Here is a 7095-nt window from a genome sequence, read left to right on the forward strand (position 1 = left end):
AACATTCTATGACAGTATCTTATACTCCACAACAATCTGGAGTAGCTGAAAGAGAAAACAGAATCATTTGTGATTCCCCCGCTCCCTTCCTCTTACCGACCACTGGTTATGATAGATGGAATGGTCACTGCTGTTGTGTGCTGGAGCGCATGCTCCAGCACCACAATAGTATAGGAAGGGGGTGGGCTCTCTGCGAGCTAGTATGGCTTTTGCAGGAGAACGTCTGCCCTCAACACCATTGTGCTAGAGGTGGCTAGGAGAATTATGAGAGGCAGTTGGCTGAGTATTTGTGCTCTTATTACCCTAGACATGAGAAATGCATTTAGCTGCATTTCTCACGTTGCTATAATGCATGCACTGGAAGAACATGTGGTACCCACACACCTCGATCTGCATCAATCGATCTTACCTTGTGGCATGCAGGATTGAGTGCAGAGTGCAGGGAGGACTAGTTGAACAGAGCCTGCAGATGTGTGTGTCCCAGAGGTTGGTCCTTGGGCTGACCCTTTGGAACCTGATGTATGATGGAGTATTCAGAGTCACCCTTTCACAAGGAGTAATCATGGTAGGATATGCAGATAACCTCGCCCTTGTGGTCGAGGCTACCGCTCAGCGGGACGCCACTGAGAAAACAAGTGAAGCATATGTGGCGATAAATATATGGATGGTGGTGGTAGGGTTACCACTTGCTCCAGACAAGACTGGGGTGGTTGCAATCTCCAGAGCAAGGAAGAGACCGAAACTGAAACTAACGCTGGAGAATAGAAGGATGGATTCAAAAGCAGCAATAAAACGTTTAGGAGTATGGATTGATTCCGGAATGAAATTCAGCATTCATGCCATAGAAACCGCCAACAAATCAGAAAGAACGATGATTAATTGCTGCCCTCCTACCAAAAACTGGAAAACTGGCTTAGTATCACAGGAAGTTAATGACCTGAGTTACATATTCCACCGTGCTTTACAGGGTCGAGCTATGGACCGATGTGACAAAATAGAAAAAAAAAAAGCTAGAGGTGGTACACAAAAAATGCTGCTTGAGAATTATAGCGGCATACTGTACCATCTCGAAGGAGGCAGTCAAGGTCCTGGCAGTGATCATGCCAATAGATCTAGTCACACAATGAAGGAGGAAACTCTGGGATCAGCGACCTTTGCTGCAAGGGAGCATAAAACGACTATCATCGCAAACTGAAGAGAAGCTACTTGAAGTCTGGTAGGTGCGCTGGGACCAACCCATCGGTCTAGTGGTGAAGGCGTCTTCCCAGATCAGCTAATTTGGAAGTAGAGAGTTCCAGCGTTCAAGTCCTAGTAAAGCAAGTTATGTTTACATGGATTTGAATACTAGATCGTGGATACCGGTGTTCTTTGGTGGTTGGGTTTCAATTAACCACACATCTCGGTTATGGTCGAACTGAGAACGCACAAAACTACACTTCATTTACATTCATACATATCATCCTTATTCATCTTCTGACGTATTATCTTTATCCGGTAATGGTAGTTACCGGAAACTAAACACGAAAAAATAAAGGCGCACCAGAGGACAAATGGCTGCTGGACCCATTGCCTTATTGATGACATTAGAAGTTGTACAGGAGAGCACATGGCTCGTTGGGATACAGTTTAACACAGTTCCTGGTGGAAGTTATGGGCCAAAACTTCAGAGATTTGGCCTAGATTATGTGGACCTATGTTCTAATTGTGACAAGGAAAAGACTCCATATCACATCCATTTCTGCTGTCAACAGTTTGGAGGTGAGCATGAGGAGATGCTGTACGCTTTAGGCCTGTAAGACATATTCCATCTCGAGGATACACAGGGAATCACGTTAAAGGGAGCCAGTGAACGGAGGGCAGTAGAAAACTTTATCAAGAAGGTACTAGACAAGTTACCAGTCAGTATATGCAGATAATTCTACAAAAAAAAAATGGGTTTAGCGACTGTAAATCTTAATCTTTCCAACTGAACTTGGTTGGAACCTGGAAACTCTCCTCTAATCTCCAATGGTGAACAAATGATTGGAAGCTTAAATTATTTAGCTTCAGGCAAAACAACAGTCTTAAGCTTTGCCTTGAATATTGCATCTGAAGCAAAGATTCAACCAATAAAGGCCCATTTTAATTTGGTAAAAAGAAATTTCAGATATTTCTAATCTATTCCTGAAAATGGCATTACATATAGTAAAAAAAGCCAGTGGGCAAATTGAGGTGTACAGTGATGCCGATTATATTGGTGATAGTCATTTGAAGGAAGAATAGCGAAAGTCCAACGGTAGATCAGTTGTGTGGAAAAGTAAATTGCAGAAATTTATATCATTCTCAAATGATATATCAGGCAACCAAATAGTTGGTTTGGCTTGGCATCTAAAAGACGGTTGTTAACACTTAATGTCAATCCAAAACAAACTCTCTTAATAGATAATCAAATTGCCATTAAACTTAAAAATAAAGCGATGTTCTACAATAAACAAAACTAGATGCCATTGTGTGAGGAAGATGGAGAAAGAAGGAAGCATTCAATCTGAAAAACAGGCAACCGATATATTTACAAAAGGACTCATCTGCTTAAAGGAATGAAAACACTCATGCATATGAAAATTCAATGTTAATTATCGATTTCGGAGAGCTTAAAGTTAAGGGGTATTAATATTTTCGTACAATAATGGTGTTTTATTTGTTTTCATAAATTATTTATAATTTTTGTTTTTGTGAGATGTTAATTTTTGAGACTTTTTGATAGAATTGACAGTTTTGCGAAATTATTAGGCAGGTGTATGTAATTAATTGTGAAGATGGTTTTCACCCTTGGTTCAGTGACACAATAGTTCTTTGCAACCTACCTCCGTTTATTTTAGCGAGTTCTACTTGACATACTAAAAACCATTGACGTTTGCTTGTAGTTATCATGAAACAGATCTGTTTTCCATTAATTATAATATAATTGAAAGCTTAAACAGTCTATTACAAAACTGTCGACAATCAACTGTTCTTTTTTATTAGTATCGGGGAATAATGGATAAGTATTATAATTTCCAACAAATAGAAAGAAAATTACGGCACTTATGCAGTTTGTTCCACCCCTTACGTTTCTTTATCGTATAAGTGATTACTGTTAACGTTTTGAGTATTTCAGTAGTAAATTCAGTAATTATTGCAATTATTTACTACTTAAAAAATCAAAATTAATCACCCGATATAACCATTTTTTATTTATTTATTTTATAAATATAATTTAACGAAACTTAACATATGCTCGCTAACCTTCATTTACACCATGTAAGTAATGGTGTATACGTTACAAACCGTTAGGGTGGAACAAACTTCGTATGTCCCAAAATAACTAATTAAAAACGACTAATAATGATAATAATATGCCCAAGATATAAGAATTTTTTAACATGTTGCTTAAAAAACCCATTTTACGACGCACTCAGATGAATTTTATCACAGGTTAAAGCCCACACCACCAAGCCAAAAACTCAACTTAAATTTTATTAATTTATATAAGAATGGTATAAAATTACTTACTTAGTCAGATAAACAAAAATGAAAACCAATAAATAAGTAATACTGAAATTAGGATAAAGATCTTTCCTTAACAACACTTTCACACTAACAGGTCATAGAATTATTGATAAATAATGCCAACCACGCTATTGTACACTTCAATACATACGATATCTCGTTATAATGTTAAAAAATATATAAATACATATGATATTGCACAACAGACTTAATAAATAATTTTTCATTCACGTAACAGTTTAAAATAAAAATTTAAAATTTACCGAAATTTTCATAAAATTCTTAGAAGCGATTGAAATTTATTAATTTATTTTAAAAAATAACAATAATAATAGGTCAGCATTTAATAATAATAATGTTCTTTTTGTTAAAAATAAAAATAATGCAACACAAAAACGTAGTAGTTATACATTAAAACTCAAAAAATCATTTTCATTAATAAATTAAACAACCAGTAATTATTTTTAATTACTTTATAGATTTTTGTCCGTGACGGTCGAAGATAACATCAATTTAAAAATACATACTTCTGTAACGACAAACCGAAGCAAAATTATATATAATTTTATATAAAAACATACTTCAAATATTTTATAAGACATTAGCTGTCTTTTTTTAGTGTTGTTGCCACATGCCTAATTTAATATCGGCGGATGCCAAGATCCCCGCCGGAGCAGTAGGCCTGGCCGGCCCGCCGAGGGAGCCGCTGGACGTGGACGCTACCTTCCCACTCCAGCTCCAGCGCGTCAGGCTTCAACCACCCTGGCCGGCGGACTCAGCTGCAGGAGCCGGCCCAGCATGGGTTCGCTCGGGGAGAACCGCCACGGTACTGCGGGGCTCTGGGGGCCACCGCTGTAATGGCGACCCAACTACCGCTGAGAAAAAGCCCGGTCGGACTTTCCCTCAGCAATGGATGAGCCGCAACTCCCCGACTTCGCCGGAGACCAGCTTCCGGACCCAACAGCTCTTCTCATAGCTCATAAAACGGACCTTTTCAGGACCACCACAAGGTTATGAATTACGAGCTGTCGAAACCAATAGACGACAAAAACGCCCCTTTTCAGGGCTACCGTAAGATTAGCAAGTGCCACGTGCCGTCGAAGCTAGCCGGTGACAGAGTCAACTTTCACCGTATCAACTCTTCCCCACTCTACAATTAACTAGCGAAGACCGGGCGTGTAAAAAAGTGGCCGATTAAACACAGCACCTGATTTTGAAGTCGAGAGTTCTAAGGTTCAATTCCTAGTGAAGGCAGTTAGTTACTATGATTTGAACCTTAGAACTCTCGACTTCAAAATCAGCTGATTTGCGATGAAGTACAACTAGGCCAGCCCGGTGGGCACCACTAGCTACCTCTCTCTATTTTTCTGTTTAGCCTCTGGAACGTGGTTAACCAAATTTAACTGACGCAGATGGACGCCAACCACTCCAGCAGGCTGGCCACCATTCTATTTCTCAGCCACCTTACAGACTGTGATGCTCCTCACTAACTTGAAAATCGCATTCGATTATGTAGTTCGTGTCTAGCGGATCCATTACCGCCACATACCTCGCCCTTGGATTCGGCTACTTGACGTACACGAAGATCACGTCCTCAACACCATCAAAGGTGCCACAATAAACACACAAATCGTACTCGCTGCACTACAGGTATGGCCTGAAGCTGCCATGACACGACAGGAATTGAGCAAGAAAATAGTCTTCTTTTTTCCTGTTTAGCCTCCGGTAATTACCGTTCAGATAATACTTCAGAGGATGATATGTATGAGTGTAAATGAAGTATAGTCTTGTCCAAATCTCAGTTCCTCTGAGATGTGTGATTAATTGAAACCCAACCACCAAAGAACACCGGTATCCACGATCTAGTATTCAAATCTGTGTAAAAATAACTGACTTTGCTAGGATTTGAATGCTGGAACTCTTGACTTCCAAATCAGCTGATTTGGAAAGACGTGTTCACCACTAGACCAATCCGATGGGTTAAGGAAATAGTTAACCTCACAGTTGTTTCACACTGGTGTCAGATGACATTATTTATTAAATAAATAATGGTTTACTTTTTAAATCAGTTTAAACCTACTTTAGACTGTGGTTGAAATAAATATCAGCTGATATAAATTTTTTTTAATGCAAGTAGGTATCTATAATTTGTTCATTTGGGACAATGTATAGATGAGGAGAATGCATGTTTGCAAATGTCTTAAAGGAGAAAAGCTCAACAGCAAAAGTTAAAAAAATAATTCCTTCATACTTCTCTTAGAAGGATTTACTTCTTAAAAATCTTGAATTTTAAAAAAGGATATAAGTGTCAAATGCAGTTTGAAGATTAATTGTCAGAACATTTGGATGATTGTTGAGTTTTGATTAATAAATTGAGATTTCTTCTGGAATAGTAGGTATATGGAGAGTCATTTATATTATTGTTTATAATGAACCAAGGTAAATCTGCGAGTTGTGAAAAACTTTGGATTAAAAATATAATATAATTGCATCAGATTCTGTTAATATTCTCAGCAACCGGCTGCCATATGGATTTGTAAATAATTAACTTGTTCAGAGATAATTTTGAGTTTCAATTTACAATCCAGTACAACTGAAAAAATTTGGTAATCAGTTATTCTCATTTTTCCAAATGTGGGCCTTTTGTCAAGGTGAATATCAAAGTATTTCTAGAATTTGATTGTGGTAGCTGAATGTCATTGAGTATAACAAATGGACATTTGTTCAGAGAATAAAACTAACATGCATACTTTTATTTTCATTAGACTATTTGCCACATTTTTCACCATGCTCAATGCTGTTTAACTTTTCTTGAAGGTGCTGTAACATGATGTCTGGTGACGTGTGAATTACTTTTACACAGTACAAGCTGCTATTTTAGTGTTGGGAGAAATTGGTAAACTGGAAGTGTGTGAGGAATGCTGTATTTATGGAAAATAGTGGAGACATTTCACTCTGGAATTTAACCTTGAAATATCCATTACTTAAAAAAGAAATGAAAATGTTAAAATACTGAAAAGGTAGATACTGATTAATTTCAAAAAGACCAGTGTGCCACCGTTAATCTAAAGGCTTAGCAGATATCAAGAAAACCAGTAGAACAGCTGTTTTTTGTATAAAGCTAACTGAATATTAGCAATGACTCTATGAATCTTCAATGGTAATATGATCTGTTTGAAAGCCAATCTGGAATCAGATATTAGTTTGCTTTGTTCTAAAACTGTTTTAATCATCTAAGTAGATTTCTTGAAAACTTTTTAAGTGCAGGTAGCATGCTAATCAGCTCATATGATGTTATGTCATTAGGTGGTTTACCTGGTTTCAGCTATTTTCCATAGATCCAGAAAGTATTCAATTATGAGAAAGTGTATAATGTAATAATAATTATAACTAGCAAACTAAGAACTCTATGATGTGTGACATTGTAGATAGTTTATGAATTAAATGGTATGCAAAAGATGAAAATACAGGATTTTAATAGTTTAATGATAAGAAAATTAGCATTTAATTTTACAAAAGCAAAATCATCTATTTATATATTAAAACCAGAATAAAATATCATGCTGT

This window comes from Lycorma delicatula, chromosome 5, assembly GCF_047948215.1.
Source record: "Lycorma delicatula isolate Av1 chromosome 5, ASM4794821v1, whole genome shotgun sequence".
In the NCBI taxonomy this organism is placed as follows: Eukaryota; Metazoa; Arthropoda; class Insecta; order Hemiptera; family Fulgoridae; genus Lycorma; species Lycorma delicatula.